The following is a 24,925-nucleotide window of genomic DNA, read 5'->3' as shown; positions in this document are numbered from 1 at the left end:
CAGCTAGTTGATCAACAGTGAAAGAAATCTTCCCGATCGAAGCAGAATTCTTCGTTTAAAATACCGTCCCATCGGGATCGCAAAACTTGTCTGTTTGTGTTAGATACATAAATTTCACCTCTCCAAAAAGAAACAGATAGAATTGATCCTGGAACACAAGTATAAGAACACAAAACTGATGAATGCTTTGGAAGTGGTTCTTTTGAAAACAGCTGAGCGTTTTCTCTTGCTAAATTCAAGCTAGGTGAGTCAACTTGTCCTAAGCATTGATGACCCTCCTTCTAAATGAGTGAAATAACAATTAGCTAGAGGAACTAGCAGTTAAATTGCTCAAGAATCACTCTTCCAAAATTTAAATCGCAGCTTATCGCAGCTAACATTACTAAGATCTTCGCGAATCTTGATTTTGAGCAATGTAACTGAAGGCTTACAATTCACGATGTAGATTTCATCCTCATATATTAAACTCAATAGTTTCTTGTCCCTGTTAGTAGCTAATCCACTTTGACTGGGTTGAAAGTGGGCATCATGAGATAAATTTATTGATTTCGGCCATCCTACAGGAATGTAAATCATTTATCCAGGAATGATAGAGCAAAACAGTTGTTTTTCCAAATGTAAGCCTACGCTAATTGTTATCCTCATTTATTACTTTGCTACATCTTCCTAACGTAATCATACACACGTATTGGGAGGATTTCACTATAATGGCTCCAGCAGATGGGATGAAATTGAGGTCCTTATTATGGCAACACCTGGTAGCTTCTTGTCATTGAGTGTCCATCCTGCAATAAGCTGAACGTTGGGTGGTGGATGGCATGAACAGGGATGATGCATTGAAAGTGGGTGGGTACAGCCACTACCGATCTGGTGATTTAGAGGCAACATGGTCAAGGAGTGACTCCTGACCAACATTAGGTCAAAGGATTATGCATAAAAGGATGGGTACCACGTAAGATGCCTGGTCCTCAGCTTGAAATTAAGATACTCGGGATGGGAAGGCCCAGCTTCTTAAATTCTGTTTATCTGAGGGTTAGTTGGTCTCTCTAGATTCCCAGATACAATAGCAAGTCCCAGCTCTGTTCTTCTCATGGGGTCTACATGGACGTTTCAACCTCTCTGTGAGTCATGTTTAGTTGGTATGGCAGTCAGTTTTGCCCCAACAAAATAGACTTTTCATGGCCATGACCACATATATTAGATGACGGGTTAAATGTTTTAAGTCAAAGGAAACAACTACCAAAAGCATTTTGTTGGTACGAGCGTGGCTGGGTCTGGCATACCTTAGACTGTCCGGATGTAACAATTTACATCTGTTATGTATATACTGTGATTGAAATGGTATGAGCACAATCAAAGATTAATGACAGGTGGGGCCTTCGGGTCGGTTGTGAATACGTGTCAATGGGTGAAGTCGGCAAAGATGATTTTAAAAACCACCCCACTGAGCTAATAGTAGTAAAGAAAACACGGGTTCTGCCCAACATATATCACCCCGTCAATTTATAGCATTGTCAGTCTCTTCTACATCGTTTTAATATCAAATATTGCATATTTGGAAGATTTTCCATCCCTACATTCAAAATGAAAACAGGTCATTGGAAATCAAATTTGGTCTCCTTTTTATACTTTTTACAATTTGAACAAGGGTTCTAGACCCTACCTAGATCACCTCATCCTTCTACCCAATTTTTAATTGAGTTCACACCATTTTTAATGAAGATTTTCGACATTTTGACAATTACCCATCCTGAGCTTTAAGATCAAAACAGGTCTTGTGAAATAAGAATTTGATGAATTTATGAGATAAGACCTTATTTAAGTTCCATTTTGTCTATGCCACTGATAAAATTTAAAAATTTAATATGATTTAATATTTAGTGGATATTTCGATATCAATATCTAAATAATTATATTACATTTATTTTTCTCTCGATAACCTTTAGAATATAACCTTTATCTAATTTTTTCAATTTCTTTTCAAATTTGACTGCTTTAGAATCACAACCCTTAAGTGCAAATAGATCAACCATTTCAAGTTTTCAAATCAATAATGATAACAATTTTCTGTCCATATTTAGTTATAACACAATCCGTTCCTTTAAGCCTATATTTCGTTCCAGTGTTTAAATCTTCTTTCCTAATAGTTCGATTATATCTATTTTCCTTTTTGTTTCGCTTAAAAGTTTTTCCATTTATTAGTAAATAATTTTATTAAACTAATTATCTGAATCGTAAATAATTTTTTTTTTAATAGCCTTTGAATTTCTTCCCAAGAACTTTTCACTTGGTAAAAGAATTCTGGGAATATCCTAGAAAACGTCAGAAGCCGGTACGCCATCGTGTCTGACTTGTTTAATAGAGCTTTATAGAAGAAGCTGGTTTCATAAGTACTCATTTGCAAAGAATTTCCAGCTGTTGAAATCAAACCTTTACCTAATGACGCTTTATTTGGTCAGATGGCATATGAGTAACATGTTGCATGTTTAGCTATAGTAAAAGATGGCTTGAATTTTTTAAGTTTTGGAGAATATAGTTAGGAAAGTAAAAAGAGTTTTATTTATGTGTCAAACTTTAAAGACTTTGCACAGTTCAGTTCAGTTTTTTCGGGTTTATTACAAAAAATTATAACAGTCATAACATACATAATCTCTCATCTCTATGCAAAAAAATGCATGCTGAGTCTCTTATCACCACAAAAATAAATACGCACTATGGCTCTCCCTCCACTCCTCGATGCAACCATGGCGTCTACCAAGAAAATCATCCTGACAAATCCCCACCTCTTCATCCAGGAGCGAACCACACCAGTCCCCACAAAAAAATTCAATAATGGGTAAAAGTCACTTTTCTATTTATATTCATTATGCAAATGAAACTAATTCAAAAACGAGATTATTTTTTATTCTCTTGTTGAAAGAACCAAGGGAGCTCCTACCTCTCAGTTCAAGCGGTAGGGTATTGTAAGCCTTAGCACAGACGATGTCAGGCAAAATCTGATAAAACTCATCTGATATCTGTCGACACCTGATAAAACTGAAACATGAACTTTTAGGAATAGTTTAGTTTAATCTAATAGTGTTTTTCAATTAAATAATTTCTAAAAAGAATTCGTTCTTATAAATTCTTCTTCAGAAATATTTTTCCCTGTGAATCTAGAATAAAACTTGTCTGTTGAAAGTAATTTTGTATCATGTATTTTTTCATAGCTGTGAATATGCTCGTTGGGATAAATCCCTTTCTTTATTATTTCTTTGAATCCTTCAGTATTTTGAAATACATGAGAAGCATGAATATTTTAAATTATTTCTTAAATAATTGTAAATTTACCTTACATTCATATTTAGCAAAACTTTCAGAAAGCCTATCAAACAATGAAGCCACAAAACAGGGTGAATCTATGAAATAGATTTTGTATTGGGTTTCATTATCAATTATTGGCTTATAAAATGATATAAAACTCTCCGCTGAATCAAAAATACCGTTATCAGGTACTAATTTTCTGAAAAATAAATGAGAGTCATATTTTGAGAGATTATCCATTACAATGGATATATGTTTAGGAATTTAAAAGTTCTTATTACATTCTGTATTGGTGAATCCACGTTTATTACCAGTCACATGGTCGTGATCAAAATTATAATCTTCTTTTTCCTCTTTACAAATATGACAGCTTTTAATTTTTGTATTATTGCATTTTTCTATTACTTGTTCTTGTGTATAACTATGATCTCTCTGTCTATTTTCATACTCAATGGCTATTTCTGTACACATTTCTGTTATGGTAGTTAAAAAATGCCCGCTAGCATCTTTACCAAAGAATATGCGCAATATATTTTTTTTTACATCAAAAGACAAACATACCCGGAAGCCATAAAACGGAGTGAATCTATGAAACGCATTTCGTATTGGGTTTTATTAGCATTTTTAATATGATATAAAACTCTCGTCTGAAAAAATGCCGTTTTAATAGGGACTGCTTTTAATAGTTGTAATATTTCATTTTTTTCTTACCTATTCTTGTGTATAACCATGATCTATCTTTCTATTTTCATGCTCATTGCTATTTCTATACACACATATATTATGGTAGTTACCAAATGTCCGCTAGATATTTATCGAGACATTCGCAAAATTTAACCTGTGTTGGATCAAAAGTACAACATACTTGGAATCCATAAGCAAATTGCTTTTACTCAGCTACTTTAATTGTCTTTTACCTTTCTTTTGATAATATTCTTCGTTTTACGATTCGAAATCAGCTATAATACTGTAAGGTACTTTTGTTTGTTTAGCTATATTTTTAAATTCAATTTTAGATCTTGTTTTTGGCATTATTATGTCAGGATCTTCAGTTATCCGTTTTAGAATGCTTTTCAAACTTTTGCCCCTCTGTGAAATGTCTTCAATAGTAGGTGCAAAGATAAATTTTTCATTTATGTTTAGTAATTTGAGTTCTCAATAGTCTGCTTAAATCTTTAATTAAGACATTATAATTATCAAAACATAGTAAATTAATCACATGTGTAGCAGTTTTCCCATTGATCTTAGTTTTAGGAAAATGAGCTCGAACCACTTTATTCACTTATTTCATATAAAAAAAAATTATTAATTTTTTTTTTCAAATTTACAAATATCTTGAATATCCATAGGAAAATTAGGAACCCATTTAAAGTTTAATTCTCTTTCATAGGATTTATATTCCTATGAATATAAAACAGAAGCTAAAACAGAAGGGACGTGAACAGTTTAAAAATATTGCTATTTTTCCATGTAAACTTCGTATTCTCCCGCAACACATTTATAATGTAAACTTCTATAATGTAAGAATATAAACTTCAAATACTCTGAGCACTGACAATAACATTGTTGGCTCCACCTGTGATCACTGTTGCCAAATCGTTGTTTTTATTGATGCCGCAATTCTTTCTCTAGGAAAAGAAACTGACTAGATCAACATTTCTATCATTCGCTGGGTAAAGATAGGCGAGCGTTGACCAAAAAGAACATTTATTATCATTATTTCTTATGTTAATGCAATCTCTTTATTTTTTTTTTACAAATTATTGCAATTCTTCAGTAGTACCTCCCACATAATTTGGTAATCTTGTCATTCGATAAATTCCATCGACTCTTTCAAATTGTAGGCCTGATCCTTGTTATTCTCTATAAATAATTTTTGTATATTTCTTTGATTACTATTTAGATGGTTTTGTTTGATGGCACTATATTTATTAAGAATCCAGGAATAGCTATAATCATGAAGAGGTTCGAGCTTTTCATTATCCTTTTATGAATAAAATATTACACGTGTTGTAAATTGATCTCTGTAGTTATCTCTATCATTCATTCTATTTTTAAATCTCTAACGACAGAGTCAAAATGTGGTCCAAAATCAGCCCGGTTGGCATTTATTGAAACATTAACTGTAAGGGAATTTTCGCTAATCTATTGAATACTTGGATTAGTATCATGTTCTTTTTATTTAAACATATACTCTGCGATATCTGGAGCTTCTCTTGTTATTTTTTACTTCGTAAATAAATTCGAAATGTCAGTATTCCTGTCTTTTGTAACACTCTCTACCAGTTACATCTTGAATGAATTGTTGATTCTTATATATATCCTTTTTATTGATTCTACTTGATTATTAAAATAACTTTTTACTTTACTCTTTACTTCATTATAATTTCCAGCACTTGAATTCTGTTTTGAATTTAAAGATTTTTAAGTTCAGTACCCTCTTTATTTCGTCTACTATTAAATTTAAAGTTTAAATCTGAAAAAATTTCTTTTCTTTTTCTAGTTTTACTCTTATTTCGGGTCCAATATAGTGGTGATACTGCTTTTTGTCTTTTTCGCTTTTTACAATTTGTGACCACTGAATAACTGAAACTGTTCGCTAGTCAATATTTTATTATTAAGATGATCATTGATGGTATTTAATATCTTAAATTTTTTGCCAATTATCTTTAAATTATGGTCTTTGGCAAATGACCAAAATTCTTTAATTGTATAATGCGGTACTCGATTTTTTATCTTGACGAATATGGATTGTCGTTGTAAACAACTTTTAATCACTTCTGCAATGTCAGCTATTTGTTAGGTATTTATTTTATTAAATAAAATTCCAAATCTTAAGAAATTGTCAAGTCTGAGGAATTTTATTGCATGCTATTTACTATTCTTTAGACTTTCTTGAGAACGTAGAAATCTATTAATGTCTATTAGTATACTTGATAAGTTCAATTGTTTTAATAATTCAAACCTGTAATCAATGTAGTTATTGTATGCGATTTAAAAAGGTTTCTGCAACGGAGGCTTTAACTTGGCAGTTTAAAAAAAGAAATGAAGTGCTAATGGTATTTTTACATTTTGTGATTGCAAGAAAAATCTTTTTTAAAAGAGGAAGCAACGAGCAACAACCCTTGATAAAAGGGAGTGATATACTGGCAATACTGGCAAAAGCAGCGTAGAAAACAAACTTTTAAAACTCTATCATTCAAACTTTTCAGGGATTGACAATTTCAATAGAAAGTTAAAAGAGCATCGTTTTTCTGTATCAAAAACTAAGATCTGCAATATCAAAATAGTTATTCTTTACACCATCCTCCTTATCATACATCTAAAAGAAGACGAGCTTACATTAATAGTCTCATGGACATATGGCAAGTAGATTTGGTTGACACGCAGCAGTATAAAAGTGAAAATGATAATATTAACTATATTCTTTCAGTCATCGACTGTTTTAGTAAATATGCTTGGTCTATTCCTTTAAAGGATATAACGAGAAAGGAAATTACTAATGCTTTTACGGATTTATTCAAAAATAGAAAACCTAAAACATTCAAGTATTTTTTAAGGGACACGACATTCATTGGTTCTCATATGAAAGTGAATTGAAAGCTCAAATTGTTGAACAGTTTCACAGAACAATCAAAGAGAGATTGTGGAAATATTTTACTCATAACAACACACATCTCACTACAATCTCTATAACGAATGAATTTTTGGATAAAGCTGGTGAGCCAATTTTAGGTTGTTTTTACGAAAAAGATCTCTCGAAAGTTATTCCATAAGACTTTCATTCTATAAATGGATCCTATAAAGTTTTTATAAATCATTAGCGAGTATAGTGAAAAGTAGGGAAATACAAAGAAATATAGTTGAAGAACGTTCCTTAGAGCAAGCTAGATTTCATGACTATACTGGAAAGTTGGGTGATTCAATCATTGAAGCAGAAAATAAAAATAAAAATATGATTACTGATAAATTACGTGAAAATGACACTAATTTAAAAAGACGATTACAACGACAGGACCAATCTTTAAGCAACGCATTCAGATTACAAACATGCAATCATGCTCACTCAAGTCTAGCTAATTTACCCCCGAATCTGCCAAATTTCATTGCTAATTTCGATTCTGGGAAAAATGATGAACTTCTGAGAGAAATCAATAAGGACTAAGATCCCAAGGGACTCTATTTTGAAATGCTTAGTTTTTATTTAGACAATTATCAATATTTATTTCAGGTTCAATATTGTAGTGACACTGCTTTTGTCTTTTTACATTTCGTGACCACTGAATATACTGTTCGCAAATCGATGTTTTATTATTAAGATGATCATTGATGGTATGTAATATCTTAAGCTATTTGCCAATCATCTTTAAATTATGGTCTTTGGCAAATGACCGCAATTCTCTAATTGTAAAATGCGGTAATCGATTTTTCATTTTGACAAATTCGGATTTTCGTTGTAAACAACTTCTAAACACTTCTGCAATGTCATCCATTTATTAGGAGCTGATTTTACTAAACATATTTCCAAATTGTAAAAAATTCAAGTCTGGGAATTTTATTGTTTGTCATTTACTATTCTTGAGACTTCCTTGAAAACGTAGAAATATGTTAATTTTCTACGTTTTTTCTCATAGTCCCTGTTTCTCCTCGCCCTTTCGTTTTTATTTTTCATTTGTTGTATCCTTTCTTTTGTTTTGTTTCATACGTCGTATATAGCCAGTGTATTTATAGAATGTATTTGCTAAGTATGCCACGGTAGAACTTAGAATCTATTCAGGGTGAAGAAGCCTAGTATTTTGAAAGACACCATCTGCACCCAGGTTACCAAAAAAGTGTATCAGCAATAACTGTAGAATGGCTTAGGAGGTCATGTTAAAACTTTTAATGTTTCTTTTTTGTGGCAAGGTCCTGTTAAATAAACCTCAAATTTGAACAGAAGGAAGGTGTCAGAAGTGGTGGAGTGGTGAAAATTATATTTTTGTTTTATCACAATCGTTATAGCTCTGAGCTCCTGTGCGAGTTAGAAATTATGCACGGTAATGCATCAAAATCGAAAAATAATGTGTACCTTTATTGTCAAACACTAAACTGAGTCGAAGTTACCTGGGAGCATCTAGGGGGAGAAGGGGGGTCTGGACAAGAAAAATTAAGATTTGATGAAAGATTGTCTACCCTTATCGTAGTTTTCCTTGTACGAATGTTGAAAATGAGGTGTTCGCCGTTTTGAAGGATGCCACAAGGAAAGATTTAAGAAAATTTAAAACTTTTTGGTGATGTTTAATGAGGTAAACTTTGAATATTTTGGGACGGAGGGGTACGTATATAAAAGTGCTGGCTTCAGGTGGCTTGGTACCGCAGTGAATTGTCAGTAGTAACAATAGTATACGAAATTATTTCGAAAAGAGCCGAACGAAATAAGAATAAACTAATTCAGTTTATTGAGTTATACATACAGAAACATCCAGTATAGAGTACCAAAAGGCCCTACACTCTCCATTGAAGATTTTTGACACACATCAAAACCACAAAAGCTTCTTAACCCCACCCTCTGGCAACTGCAATGACAAGTTTTGCTGATGAAATACCAAGTAGCAACTGAAATTCTGGCTCTGACAGTTTAGGAAACTTCCCAAATTGCGCACTATGAAATGTGTGTCATATTTGGAGAAACGTTGCACTATATAATACATCTACTGTGATAGCATGCATATTCGTATCTATAAGTTTGGCATAGTGTGCTCTCAAACTCATTTACTTTTATTTAGGGTGGACTCTCAAACGGTGCGGAGGAACTCCAAAGGCTTTGCTGGATAAAATGCCCTCTAGGTTTGTAAACCTTGGTCATATGACACCCGTCACGATTGCCAAGTATCTCGATCCGCAAGGGTAGAAAACGTACACCCCCCTGATGACCTCCTCTAAGTTTAAATCAAAATTTCAAGGCTTTGCTGGTGACTAAATCTGTATCAGTACATGAATCAACAGAATCAAGGCAGTTTGTGGGGCTCACACAGCAAACTTCTAGTAGTTAATGCCAATCATGCTTCACTAGCATCTGAATTTATTATGATCTACAGATTTTCAATAGGGAGCCTACGATTCAAAGAAAAATGAATCCACTCAAGTCTCATAATATGGGGTGTCACAAATAATTATATCAGAATGTCGCGATATTAATTTCCATGCCCGCCACCAGCATCCCTTCTGTGAGGGTTTTTCATGGCTGGTCAGTTAGTCACTGAAAAATGGAACCAACCTTCAAAGAAAATATTGACATGTACCGTCTTTTTTTAGCAAAAAAATTCCCAGTGATTTATTTCTCATCCCAAGTAGTTTCGAATCTGGGTTTCCTTTATATGCATTTATATGATCAAATTTTACGTTTATTGTTTCATTTAATATTAATCATTGGAAGTACTATAAAATTTTAAAAAAAATTATTAAGTTGGAAAAAGATTATGCAAAATAGTCTTTATTTATAATTGTTGTTATTAACGTCTGTCAAAACCAAAAACTAATTTAAGCAAAACCCTGATCCAGAATATAGAATATTGAAAGTTAAAATATCGACATATCGGTTTATCAAATCATTACCCAACACTAATTTTTGACGACTGAACTGAGGTTATAGAAAACCCACAGTAGAGGTAGTATAGCTGCTAGGACTTGGCTAGTTATTCTCGAAAGTGTGCCACATGTCACAACTATTGTTCCTTTTTGCTATTTGCTCATTATTTGACAATTTATTGTTATTTTTGAAAAGATTAAATTTTTGTTTATATTTGACTTCAATTATCATCCATTTTCTAGGGCTACTTGACCGACCACTAGTCAAGACAGTTTTCTCAAGTAGAAATTTTACTGATCTCTCATGTCAGTTACATCTCGTGAGACGTTAAGGGTAAGTAAAGTAATCAGGCTTGTCAGATAAGTAATCTTGGACAATTCTTACTACTACAATGCATGGCCTGGTCTGTCTTATGGCATTCAAAAAATTTTTGAGTTTCATCAAGTGCCCCTCTCCACGGTAATCTTTAGTAAAAGACGAACGATAGATTCGATATGAGGACGGGTCGGACCTATGAAAATTGCTTAAGTTGACTTGAGTATTTAATAATAAATCTTGGTAAATCGTTATTGAAATTCAACAAGGATTCAAAGCAATAAAGAAATCAATGTTCAATCAAATAAATACAAGTGAAAAAATCATATGATGAGGAAATATATTAAATGATCAGCAATTCCTGGGCAACTTTAATGACATGGTACTAAAACTACATCCTCAGAAAATAACATAAATATTCAATAATCAAGCTCAAAAATAATTATAGAGTTGTCAATTATAGTTGTCAATCAATTCCTGTAGTAAGAGGTCATACAAATAAACCTTAGAATGTTAAAAGACCGTACGTAGAAGCTTAACGGTAGGGGAGGAATTTGCAGTTTGATATTTTGCCAACGCAATTGACTTGAAAATGTATGGTGACAAGGGACATTTAACTTTTTAAGACTAACCTCAATGACTGAGTCTAAATTTCATTATCATCATCATCAATTTGTTTATAACCCATCACAAAAAAGGGGGCACAAAGCTCAAAAAAGGATAGAGTAAAAATCAAGAAAAAAAACTAAACCATGGGCAAACAGAAATGACCAAAGATAGGTAGACTTCTGATAATCGGTAGTGAAATCACAAATATGCTTCTCAATAACTCCAGCTGGTTTTGCCAATTGATACTTTCTTTGCAGAAAAGAGTTACTTGTCCAAGTTGGAAGTTCCGTTAAATATTTTGCAAATTCAAAATAAAAGGAGATGAACTTGCTTTTTTCTTTTCCACAATTAAGGAAAGACCAAACAGGAGCAAGGGCAAGTAAATGAGGAACTGTTAGGCTATTATATAAGTAAGAAAGGTGCAAACACTTCAGCAATTTGATTCGAACCCTAGTTCATTTGAAAATTAGAATTTGATAATTACAGAGTATTTTCAAAAACAAAATACATTAGGAATTCAATCATTTGAGGCAATTTGATTTAATTAAGGTGATATCGTTATTTGCTCTAAAGCAAGACTGAGAAAAACAAAATATGGTTATTTAAAATATGTTTCGGAGAAAATTCTTGAACTATTTTCCATAAAGTATATGCTTAGCTCTCTCACGTGCTTGGGATTTTCGGCATAACTCTTCTGTAATATTTCAAACATGCAAGTTTATCAAGATATTCATCTTTTCAAAAAAGCCCAATGATCAATTTTACATGTCAAATTATTGTTTAAAAAATATCAACCCATTTGGGGTAATTAATGGGGTCAACCGTTCTAAAATGTAATAAAGGAATGCAAATACGGATGCCGGGGCACACAACTTTTTTACATCAATGAATTAAGTCTCTAAAATATTTTAATAATAGCAATGTCCTATTTACATATGCAAACGTCTTAATGGTTTGAATACAAGTACACCTTTATGAGAAAAAAAATCACGAGTTACTCAATCTGTTATCAACATTACTGGAAAGTCGAAACTTTAATTTGTACCAACCCAGTTGCTGTTCTGCTGATGAAAATTAATTTCTCCTTAAAAAAACAAAGGGGGCTTTAGTCATTACTATTACTTACCATTAACGTAGCCAAGTCGAAGATAATTCGTTTCAACCCTCTGAAGCGGAATATAGATATGCCTCTAGTCCCTTTCCCGACTGTGAACGAAATAAAAATCTTAGGAGTAACTTTCACTAGTGACTGTAGTTTCAGTGCCCATATTAATTTAACCGTCCACAAGGCTAATGCAAGCCTTCAGACACTTACCAAAATGAGGCGTTTTGGGTGTGATACTAAAAGCCTTCTCCATGCCTACACGTGTTATGTTCGCCCGTTGCTCGAGTACGCGTGCCCGGTGTGGGGTCCATCTGCTATCCGCACAGTGTACCTATTACGCGACATAGAGTGCGTCCAGAAAAGAGCAACAAGGATTATACTCCGAGACCGTGGCATACCCTACGATCAAGCCCTCGCTAAATTAAATTTATCTCCACTTAAAGTCCGGCTGGAACACCTTATTCACCAATTTGGAAAATTCATCCTAGCCAATAAGAGCCACCGATCACTACTACCCGAACCAGCCCCTCCCAATAGCCGAACTCGATTACGAAATAAACTTGTACCCCCTAAAGTACGAACCAATCAATACGCAAACTCATTTGTGCCATTTTTCACATCAGTTATTAATGCTGAGTTGTAGTGTGTGATTTTTGTTTAAATGTATGATTTTTGTGAAAAAAACTGAATTTAGCTCTATGCTACGATAGTTTTTAAATATACCGATCTCTCTCTCTCTCTCTAATAAGAACTCACCGCAGGGCCAAGCCGTCTGAGGCCAAAAACAGTCACCTCAGCAAATCGACTCAAATCCTGGTTTGAAATAATACAGCTAAGTCAAAATCTACAATCGCAAATAAGCCAACAGTTACAGGTAAAACTAAGTGACAATACACAAACAATGTAGAAAATAAACGAAAGAGTAAAACATCAAGCAAAAAAAATATAGAGTAGAACAAGAAAGAGAATAAAAAAACAAATAGGGTCGATATTAAAGCCCCAGAACCTGATCTTGTAGGAGACCTAATCAATACAGCACCATTACAAATAAGACAACTAAGACAAGAAACAACAATATCTACAGGTTTGATTGTAGAAGGCTTAATTAATGCAGCAACATTACAAATAAGACAACTAAAACAATAAATAATACAACTAAGTCAACATCTACAAGCACAACTAAGCTAACAGCTACAGGTAAACTGACAATATACAAAAAATGTACAAAATAAATGAAAGAGTATATAAAAAATAAAGTAAAGAGAATAAGAAAACAAAAAGGGCTGATATTGCAGCCTCGAAAGCTGAGCTTTTAGGAGGCTCAATCAATACAGCACCATTTCAAATAAGACAACCGTATTTGAGATATACATAACAAATACGGCTGATACTGCAGCACCGAAAGCTGAGCTTGTAGGGGGCTCAATCAACAAAGCAATATTACAAATAGGACAAAGCAGGTACAACGAAGTCACAATTTACAAATAATGTATAAAACTAACGAAAGAATAAAATGATATAGCAACAATACACAAAAAGAGCAAAACGAAAAAGGGAACAAATACGGCTGATACTGCAGCCCCGAAAGCTGAGCTTGTAGAGGGCTGAATCAATACAGCAACATTACAAATAGGACAACTAAGGGAACAAATAATACAAATAAGACATAATCTACAGGTGAGCTTGTAGTGGGGGTACAACGACATTAAAAATAAGACAACTAAGATAACAAATACAACATAGTCAAATACAGTATTCATTCAGTCTTCAAAGTGAAAATTAAATAAAAAAAAACAAGTTTTTTAAATGAAAGTAAGGAGCGACATTAAAACTTAAAACGACCAGAAATTACTCCGTATATGAAAGGGGCTTTTCCTTCTCAAGGCCTCGCTCTTTACGCTAAAGTTTGACTCTTTCTCTTAACTCTACATTTTAAAACAGTAAAAAAAAACTTTAGCGTAAAGAGCGGGGCGTTGAGAAGGAAAAGCCCCTTTCATATATGGAGTAATTTCTGTTCGTTTTAAGTTTTAATGTCGCTCCTTACTTTCATTTAAAAAACTTTTTTTTATTTAATTTCTGAACGTTTTTGAATCAATGCATGTTTTGATTTTGGCTCTCCGCAGAGGAATAATTAAAACGAAATTTGTATATATTTTTTTTTGGCTAAATGGCTTTCTCATAATTTTGATCGAATGATTTTGAGAAAAAAAGAGCGGAGGAGGAAGCCTAGTTGCCCTCCGACTTTCGGCTAATTAAAAAGGCAACTAGAACTTTTAATTTTTTACGAATCTTTTTATAAGTGAAAGACATACGTAACTTATAAATTAAATTACATAAAGAACTTTTGTATTCTTATGTTTTTATTACATATATGAGGGGGTTCACCCCCCCTCGTCAGTACCTCGCTCTTTACACTAAAGCTTAAATTGTGTCCCAATTCATTAAGAATGACCCCTGAATCACAAAAGCCGCAGAATAAATAGCTGACATTGCTAAAAATACTTTAGCGTAAAGAGCGAGGTATTAGGAGGAGGTGAGCCCCTCATATGGGTAATAATTTCTTTTCGTTTTAAGTTTTAATGCTGCTGCTTACTTCCAGGTGAAAAAAGATTTTTCATTGTTTTTTTTAAGTAATGCTAGTAAATCCTGCGCTCCTTTCATGGAAAATTTCTTCCTCCATGACAAATTCTTCGATGGAAAGCTCCCCCAGCATATCCCCCTCTTCTCAACCCCTGCCTGCAACCAAAAAAATCCTCCTGAACATGCCTGTACAATTCCCAATAAGCATTACTATATGTAAGCACTGGTCAAAGTTTTGAACTTTTAACCCCTCCCACGGGGACTGTGGGGGAGTAGGTCGTCCCCAAAGACATAGTTATAAGGTTTTTCGACTAATCTGAATAAAATGGCTATCTCAGAATTTCGATCTGTTGACTTTGGGAAAATAATTAGCGTGGGAGGGGGCCTAGGTGCCCTCCAATTTTTTTGGTCACTCAGAAAGGGCACTAGAACTTTTCATTTCCGTGAGAATGAGCCCTCTGGCAACATTCTAGGACAACCGGGTCGATACGATCACCCCTGGGAAAAAAACAACAACAAACAAACAAACAAATAAACACGCATCCGTGATCTGCCTTCTGGCAAAAAATATAAATTCCACATTTTTGTAGATAGGACCTTGAAACTTCTACAGTAGGGTTCTCTGATACACTGAATCTGATGGTGTGATTTTTGTTAAGATTCTATGACTTTTAGGGGGCGTTTCCCCCTATTTTCTAAAATAACGCAAATTTTCTCAGGCTCGTAACTTTTGATGGTTAAGACTAAACTTGATGAAACTTATATATTTAAAATCAGCATTAAAATGCAATTCTTTTGATGTAGCTATTGGTACCAAAATTTGTCGTTTTTTTCTAACGCGACCAGATTCGTCCTGCGCCCTGCGCCCTTTTCATTGAATTTTTCTTCCCCTATGACATATTTCTCTAAGGAAAGATCCTCCCACATAGCCCCATCCCCTCAACCCTACCCCCAAAACCAAAAAAATCCTCCTGAAAACGTCTGTACACTTCCCGATAACCATTATTATATGTAAACACTTGTCGAAATTTGTAACTTGCAGCCCCTCCCCCAGGGACTGTGGGGGAGTAAGTCATCCCCAAAGACATAGTTATCATGGTTTTCGACTATACTGAACAAAATGGCTATCTCAAAATTTTGATTCGTTGACTTTGGGAAAAAAATGAGCGTGGGAGGGGGCCTAGATGCCCTCCAATTTTTTTGGTCACTTAAAAAGGGCACTATAACTTTTCATTTCCGTTAGAATGAGCCCTCTTGCGAAATTCTAGGACCACTTGGTCAATACGATGACCCCTGGGAAAAAAAACAAATAAACACGCACCCGTGATTTGTCTTCTGGCAAAAAATACAAAATTCCACATTTTTGTAGATAGGAGCTTGAAACTTCTACAGTTGGGTTCTCTGATACGTTGAATCTGATGGTGTCATTTTTGTTAAGATCCTACGACTTTTAGGGGGTGTTTCCCCCCTATTTTCCTAAATAAGGCAAATTTTCTCAGGCTCGTAACTTTTGATGGGTAAGACTAAACTTGATGAAACTTATATATTTAAAATCAGCATTAAAATGCGATTCTTTTGATGTAGCTATTGGTACCAAAATTTGACGTTTTTTTCTAACGCGACCAGATTCGTCCTTAGCCCTGCGCCCTTTTCATTGAATTTTTCTTCCCCTATGACATATTTCTCCAAGGAAAGATCCTCCCACATAGCCCCATCCCCTCAACCCTACCCCCAAAACCAAAAAAATCCTCCTGAAAACGTCTGTACACTTCCCGATAACCATTATTATATGTAAACACTTGTCGAAGTTTGTAACTTGCAGCCCCTCCCCCAGGGACTGTGGGGGAGTAAGTCATCCCCAAAGACATAGTTATCATGGTTTTCGACTATACTGAACAAAATGGCTATCTCAAAATTTTGATTCGTTGACTTTGGGAAAAAAATGAGCGTGGGAGGGGGCCTAGATGCCCTCCAATTTTTTTGGTCACTTAAAAAGAGCACTATAACTTTTCATTTCCGTTAGAATGAGCCCTCTTGCGAAATTCTAGGACCACTTGGTCGATACGATGACCCCTGGGGGAAAAAAAAACAAATAAACACGCACCCGTGATTTGTCTTCTGGCAAAAAATACAAAATTCCACATTTTTGTAGATAGGAGCTTGAAACTTCTACAGTAGGGTTCTCTGATACGTTGAATCTGATGGTGTCATTTTCGTTAAGATCCTACGACTTTTAGGGGGTGTTTCCCCCTATTTTCCTAAATAAGGCAAATTTTCTCAGGCTCGTAACTTTTGATGAGTAAGACTAAACTTGATGAAACTTATATATTTAAAATCAGCATTAAAATGCGATTCTTTTGATGTAGCTATTGATATCAAAATTCAATTTTTTAGAGTTTTGGTTACTATTGAGCCGGATCGCTCCTTACTACAGTTCGTTACCACGAACTGTTTGATACTCTTTGGAATTATTGAATGTCAAAACTCGTTTAGTAACTGTATTATTCACTGCCATTAACTTTAATTAGTTCAACAATTATTGAAGTTTCACAACAAGTGAAATAGTAAGATTCAACAGATCAGTGGATTAGTGATAAGCTTGTTGTGGATGGTAAAAAAAAAGGTAAAAAGGTAAAGGATACGGCATCAGACTTTACAGTCCGTACCGGCTGTGCTGATCTCTGTTTCTTGGCCCTTCAGCTAGGAAGTGCAATGGGGGGCTGGGGGCCGGCCATCCTGTGCTTTCACACACTCTTCCTGTTTACCTTCCCCAGATTTCTCCAGGTACCCCTTTAGAGCTGGGTCGACTCTGGCTAGGCTTACACAGTCACGCCACTGACCCCCGTCCCAAACTGAAGAATTGGGTACACTGGGATTCGAACCCGCGTCCTCCCAGACAAGGGATCCCGAATCCAGCGCACCAACCCACTCGGCCAGGACGGCTTGTTGTGGATGACAAATACTTAAGTATTCTTCGTTGAAAGAAGTGCGCAAAAAACTGTGATTTATAGATATTCGGACATTTATCCCACCTGAGAAACAGTAAACGTGCGAAAACAAACAGGCATTGTTGGAAAATGGGGGAGGGGTCAAAAATATACTACTCCTGTGTGGAAGTTTCTGCATCTGGTTATTTATTAGGCTACGAGATGAAGAAAGTTATTTTAGCATCGATTCAGGCTTAATCTGAAAAATTATAAGCGATGGATTCGAATTGTTAAATTCATTTTATAGAGTTTCATTGAGAAAGTATGCATATACTGTTCCCAAAAAATGTTAATACTCTCTGAAAGGTTTTAGCAGAATACCAGGGGGTAGCAAATTCAATAGAACATTATCATAGGGCTGTCGTTAAACGAACAGAGGGGTTACGTTGAGTTAATGAATAAAATAACTCATTGGGATAGGGCTCTCATTAAACGATTAGAGGATACGAGGGGTCAATGACTTCAATAGTACATCGGGATATGTATGTCGTTAAACCAGAGATGGGATACTAGGGGTAAGTGACCCCAATAGTGCATCAGAATAGAACTGTCGTTAAAGTAATTGAAAAGATACGAGGGGTTATTGACTCCAATAGTATATCTGGGTAGAGCCGTCGTTAAAGTCATTGAAGGGATGCTACTCTTATTACCAAGCTGATTTCAAACCCACTGTACTACTTCAGGACCATAAATACGAGTTATTAAATTTTGCAATATATGCTACGTTTTTACGAGTCGGACAAAAATTTCAGGTGGAGGGATTCAAAATCCCTAAGTCTCCTGGATACGGTAATGCTTTCGCCTGAATTCAGAAAGGTATATTTCCATAATGTCAATCATGCATGCAGTTTTCTATGCCACAGAAAGGAAAAAAGGTAGACATTTTAGTTTGGCAATACCTTCCTAGTGCACAGTTTTGACTCTGGATTCATTCCTGAGATTTTCATTCGCCAAACTCAACTACTTTCCAAGATAGCAAGAAGCCCCTAAACTATAGTTTTAGATAAAATGGGAAATAAAAATGAAATAAGTAGTCAATTATTACTTTATTTACCGTTTATTGACATTTTAACCAATTTTTATAGCCATGTGTTTTTATAATTATTTCACAACGCGGAAAAATGCACGAGTAGGGAACAGTTTAGTCCGAATTAGGAAACAATGTTGAATTTAAAGTTATTTATTTTATTTTCCGGTACTTTATTTTGTGTGTCAGCAAAAACCAGTTTAAACCTTAACTTAAATAAACAAAGAGGTAAGTTGATGAAACTTTCAATATTTTATTCTGTAATTCCCAAGCATACTTGGGAATTTCAAGTTTTACCCAAACCAAAACCGTATCCAGGAAGAGGGATGACTCCCCCTCGAAGTTCTTGTCGGAATCTCCCCTGAAAAAACATCCTGCCCCTCAGACAAAATTCTGGATACGCCCTTGACTGAAACACAGGTCTTCGTTGCTTTATGCGTCACAAGCCTGCTTGGAGACCATTGGCCTATTTAACATATCTTCTGGCCTACTGGTAATTTGAATTATCATGTACGAATAAATAGACACAGCATAATAACAAAAAAAAATCACACATACCCTGTAAAGCACACAGTGAAAATTCCTCATCACATAGGGAAAGTAACTCATCACATCTTGAGAATCCCCTGGAGCTTTTGTTGACCAAGTTACGAGACAAAAATTCAAAAAAATACTTTCAGGTTTCATAACTGTTGCTAATCATCAGTTTTTTTCAAACATGTCGCAGTAACGAACTTTAAGCAAGGATTGCGGCTCAATAGTAACGAACTTTAAGATGCGGCTCAATAGTAACCGTAAATCTAAGAAACGAGTATTTACAACAATGGATATATCAAAACAATCTAATCTTGATGTTTATTCAAAATATATAAAATTCATCGAGTTCAAGGTTACACATTAAAAGTTACAAGCCCGAGAAAATTTGGCCAATTTGTTCAAAGGAGGAAACACACCCCCGAAACATCAAGCAACCTTAATCAAATCATACCATCGGATTTTGCATATTGGAGCACCCTAATATGGATGATTCAAGCTCCTATATAAGAAAATATGGAATTTTCTATTTTTAGCCAGAAGCTAGTCTACGTGGATTTTTTACGTCAAGATTTTGGGATAGCCATTTTGTTCAGCGTAGTTAAAAGATAACTACGTTTTTGAGGATGGCTTGACCCCCCCATAGCCCCCGGGGGAAGGACTGTAAGTTATTAACTTTGCCTACGTTATTTTGCCGAAGTTATGAACTTTGAAGCTAGTCTACGTGGAATTTTTAACGTCAAAATTTTGGGATAGCCATTTTGTTCAGCGTAGTTAAAAGATAACTACGTTTTTGAGGATGGCTTGACCCCCCATAGCCCCCGGGGAAGGACTGTATGTTATGAACTTTGCCCATTGTTTACACATAATATTGGCTATTGGGAAGTATACAATCACTTTTCGGGGAGAGTATTGTTCTGGAGGGGGGTTGCATTGGAGGATCTTTCCACGGAGGAGTTTTTTCTTGGGAAAGGGAATTTTCCATGAAGAGGGAGATAAATTTCCCAGTTCTATTTAAAAAACAATCAGAAATTAAATTAAAAAAAAATTCAACTGAAAGTAAGGAGCAACATTAAAACTTAAAACAAACAGAAATTATTGCGTATAAGAAGGAGATTCACTCCTCCCCAATACCTTGCTTTACACGTTAAATTTTTATAGAACTTTTAAAAAGGCCTAGGCTATTATTTATATTGAGTGTCCCTTGTACAGCAGGAATCATTCTTAAATAATCGGAACAAAAAGTCCAACTTTAGTGTAAAGCGTGAGGCAATGAGGAGGATCCAACCCCCCTTATATACTTAACTATTTCTGTTCGCTTTAAGTTTTAATGTTGCTCCTTGCCTTCAGTTGAAAAAAAACTTTTGTTTTCATTTATTTTAGATGGTATAATAAGGCGTTTAAGCACTAGCGTCAAATACTTCAAGAGTAATGAAAAACTGCGGATGGAGGGAGTCAACCTCCAATCCTAGATTAAAAAAACAATTTTTTTGATGGCTTATTGAAAAAAAACTCCCCGCCCCGTTATTTTTCAAAAATACCTTTTTTTTTCTTCATTTAAAAGAAAACTAAAAACCCTCACCCCCCTTGCACTTTCATAAATTAGTGCCCCCTGATTCCCGCAAGGGATTAAGAGCTGAACACATTTTGGAAACCCTGAAACACCGCCAACCCCGATAATAAATAATCCTGAATTCTTATACAACAAATAACACCATTTTGTTCTACCTTCACAGGAGTTTTTTGTTATGGCAAGCAAGCATATCACATCTCAAACCCAAAAAACTGAAGGTCTTCATACATAAAAATCATGAAATGACGTTATGGAAAACGGACTGGATCAAGTGATCCATTGACCTCAGCTTTTGAGGCTGGGGTCAGGGAATGGACCTATGACTAAAAATTTGGTACACATCTGCTATAAAGGACCAAAATTGGGACCAGTTCTTTTCAGTTGGATTCCCCAACTTCTGAGTTAGCTTACTTGAAGAAAACCTTTATTTTTTCAGCGGTGAAATTTTTTTAAAATTGTTTACACATTTCTGAAGAAAAAAAAATCATTTAAAAACTATAAATAGGCCCCTCAGGTTTGGACGCACCAAAACCGTATCCTTTTCTGGCCTATGTAGCAGTTTGTCCTTAGACAGGGTATCAGTACCAGTTAAAAAAATAACGCAATTTGATTTATCACGCCTACCTTTGAATTTATTCTGTTTATTTTTTTTAGATGTTTTCCTCTCGAAAACATCACTCTTTTGTTTGACTGATTTGTCATAACTGTTTGACTGAGAACCAAGGACAGTGACAATACAGTCTGATTCCTTGCATTGGCAAATTCTGGCAAATCAAAAAATTCCTTTAAAAACTATAAGTATGTCCCTCAGGTTTGGACACACCAAAACCTTATTCTTTTCTGGCCTGTGTAGCAGTTTGGCCTTAGGCAGGGTATCAATATCAGTTAAGAAAAAATAAAGCAATTCGATTTATCACGCTTACCTTTTACTTTATTTTTTTTTAATGTTTCCCCCTCGAAAAAGTCACTCTTTTGTTTGACTGAGTACCAAGGACAGTGACAATACAGTCTGATTCCTTGCATTGGCAAATTCTGGCAAATCAAAAACTTCCTTTAAAAACTATAAGTAGGTCCCTCAGGTTTGGACACACCAAAACCTTATTCTTTTCTGGCCTATGTAGCAGTTTGACCTTAGGCAGGGTATTCATATCAGTTAAGAAAAAATAAAGAAATTCGATTTATCACGCTTACCTTTTACTTTATTTTTTTTTTAATGTTTCCCCCTCGAAAAAGTCACTCTTTTGTTTGACTGATTTGTCATAACTGTTTGACTGAGTACCAAGGACAGTGACAATACAGTCTGATTCCTTGCATTGGCAAATTCTGGCAAATCAAAAAATTCATTTAAAAACAATAAGTAGGCCTCTCAGGTTTGGACGCACCAAGACCGTATTCTCTTCTGGCCTATGTAGCAGTTTGACCTTAGGCAGGGTATCAATATCAGTTGAAAAAATAACGCAATTTGATTTATCACGCCTACCTTTTACTTTTTTTTTTAGATATTTTCTTCTCAAAAACATCACTCTTTTGTTTGACTGTTTTGTTAAAACTGTTTGACTGATCTATATCAGTTAAAAAAAAATAAAGCAATTTGATTTATCACACCTACCTTTTACTTTATTTTTTTTTTAAAGTTTCCCCCTCGAAAAAGTCACTCTTTTGTTTGACTGATTTGCCATAACTGTTTGACTGAGTACCAAGGACAGTGACAATATAGTCTGATTCCTTGATTCTTTTTTTTTTTTTTTTTTTTTAGGGGAAATACCAACCTCCAACACTGTCATAACTGTTTGACTGAGTACCAAGGACAGTGACAATATAGTCTGATTCCTTGATTCTTTTTTTTTTTTTTTTTTTTTTTTTTTTTTTTTTTTTTTTTTTTTTATAGGGGAAATACCAAAATACCAACGTCCAACACTGTCATAACAGTTTGACTGAGTACCAAGGACAGTGACAATATAGTCTGATTCCTTGCATTGGCGAATTCTGACAAATCAAAAAATTCATTTAAAAACTATAAGTAGGCCCCCCAGGTTTGGACACACCATAACCGTATTTTTTTCTGGCCTATGTAGCAGTTTGACCTTAGACAGGATATCAATATCAGTTAAAAAATAACGCAATTTGATGTATCACGCCTACCTTTTACTTTATTTTATTTTTTATTATTTTTTTTAGATGCTGAAAAACAAAAAGTAGTCTGCCAGTGTAGGGACATAGGTTACAGGCCTGAATACTTCAGTAAAGAGCAAAAACAATGCAGCTGCTACCAACGTGGACAACCAATACAAGTTCAGCCTGCGACCACAGATGGTATATATTCATCCAAACAAGTTCACTTTTATGACAGAAAAGCCAAAGAAAATAATCGAAAGGTAGAAAAAACAAATCCTCAGCAACTACAGGAATTTTATAATGAACTTAAGAATAATATCCTATCAGATGATTAATTCATAGATTAATAAAGTCTTATAAAATGAACATTTCCTTCAAAGATCTAGGCAGATATTCATTCAATAGAAAGATGATCAGAGAAGTGGGGCTTAATTTTGCCAAAACAATTAAAAATATGAGAATTAAACAAAAAATATAGGATGAATAAAAAATAAGAACGTTGTGAAGTAGGAACGAGCCTGGAGAGCCCCCTTCCCCCTGAGTACAAGCCTAATTCCTTTGATAGCAGGTATTCCATAGCTTATCCCCAATTAGCATGGCGTAGCCCGTGGCGAAAGGTTCAACTATAGGGGCACTGTAAATTCAAAGTCCTAATCATTGTTCAATGCGTTTTCAGGGGCATCAAAATACGAAAGTGTAGGGAGAGGATTAAGCTCTTTTTTCCATTTTTTTTAAAAGTATTTTTGAACAAAGCTCATTTGCTGCGTCTCAACCAAAAAGGAACTCATGAACTTAAATAGGGATATCTGCAAAGTACCATATAGACCACCTACGAGTTATTGTATCTGCGCTAAAAAGGAATTAGTGACCTTGAAAATGGGTATCTGCACAGTGCCTCATAGACACCACCTAGGAGTTATTGCATCTATGCTAAAAAAGAATTGGTGAAGCCGAAAATGGGTGTCTGCACAGCACCTCAAAGACACCAACTAAGAGCGAAATTGTCAAGAATAATAAGGAACTGATTACTTCAAATAGAGGGTTATCTGCAGAGGGCCTCATAGAGACCACCTAGGAGTTATTGCATCTATGCTAAAAAAGAATTGGTGAAGCCGAAAATGGGTGTCTGCATAGCACCTCAAAGACACCAACTACTAGGTGGTATCGAAATAATAGCTTTATGCAGCATAAGTGACACTCACATCCATACGTTAAGATACGTTATAAAATAATGCGGTATCTCCCATTTTCTTTTGTACAAGGCTGCCCAATAATTTTCATGAACTTTTGGTCTCCAATTCCCATAAACTTAAAAACTCCACGATTTTCACTAATCCTACTTAAAAATTCCAATTTGTTCACTGATCCATACCTTTATTCAAAGGTATCAGAGGGGGTTCCATCTATCACTGAATGCATCAACAAAAAATTGTCTCTGCCTTTCTGTCCAAACAGGTTTTGGAAAATTCCAGATTTGGATTAGAAAAATCCAAAAAGAAGAACAGAAGAAGAAGCAGGGAATAACATGTGGTGACAAGAAAGAAAAAGAATAAAAGGTATCATTAAGCTGCTGATCAAATGTAAGTAGGCTAGCCTAAAAGTTTGGCTTCTAAACTTGAAATTGTAAGTAGGCTACTACTTACAATTTCATGACACATTTCATGCAAAATGATGCAGAGGCACAAATGGAGCTAATTTCTTATGACATTGGAAGGAAAATAAGCACAAAGAACACAGAAAATATTTCATTATTTTTTATTTAGTTTGATATTGCGGTACACGACCACAGATGAAAATTGTAGAGCATAAAGTTAAAAAAAAAAAGAATCCATGACATAAATGTTAGATTCTCAAATGTTATATTTCGGCAATTTATTGATAGCTCTGACCTCTTAAAATCCAATAATCTTGGCCTAGAGGCTGGGGGTACCTATTAGGCACGTAACTAGGACTTTTGTGTCACCGAGGAATGTTGGGTACATAACGACGAATTAATTAAAATGTATAAAAGTTTGTCCACTCAGCTGGCTTGAGAAGTGCCCCAAGTCTTCTTTATTTGCAGTAAGTGTACTAATATACCTTAGACTGTAGTTCCACCAAAGCCATTGATGACACAAGGCACAGAGGCGACAGATCCAAAGTGCATCGAGCCTCTCCAATCGTTCTGAAGCCATGCCGCTGTGGAAACGTCATCCAGCTCTGGTGAATT

At 34.9% G+C, this 24,925-nt stretch overlaps 1 protein-coding gene, 1 long non-coding RNA gene and 1 pseudogene across 2 annotated transcripts in view; 1 reads left to right on the top strand and 2 right to left on the bottom strand.

The window, feature by feature from the left end:
• Positions 1-24,925, bottom strand: part of LOC136037384 (IWS1-like protein) — a 438,978-nt gene that overhangs the window by 135,242 nt on the left and 278,811 nt on the right. The gene's annotated exons all lie outside the window — the stretch shown is intronic.
• Positions 10,277-10,384, bottom strand: LOC136037422 (U5 spliceosomal RNA; annotated as a pseudogene).
• On the top strand, positions 18,594-23,082 carry LOC136037382 (uncharacterized). The gene is made up of 2 exons (XR_010619923.1): positions 18,594-18,722; positions 22,780-23,082. It is a non-coding gene; the product is annotated as an uncharacterized LOC136037382 (long non-coding RNA).

Source organism: Artemia franciscana, chromosome 16, assembly GCF_032884065.1.
Source record: "Artemia franciscana chromosome 16, ASM3288406v1, whole genome shotgun sequence".
NCBI lineage: Eukaryota > Metazoa > Arthropoda > Branchiopoda > Anostraca > Artemiidae > Artemia > Artemia franciscana.
This window is presented reverse-complemented; position numbering and strand designations above follow the sequence as displayed.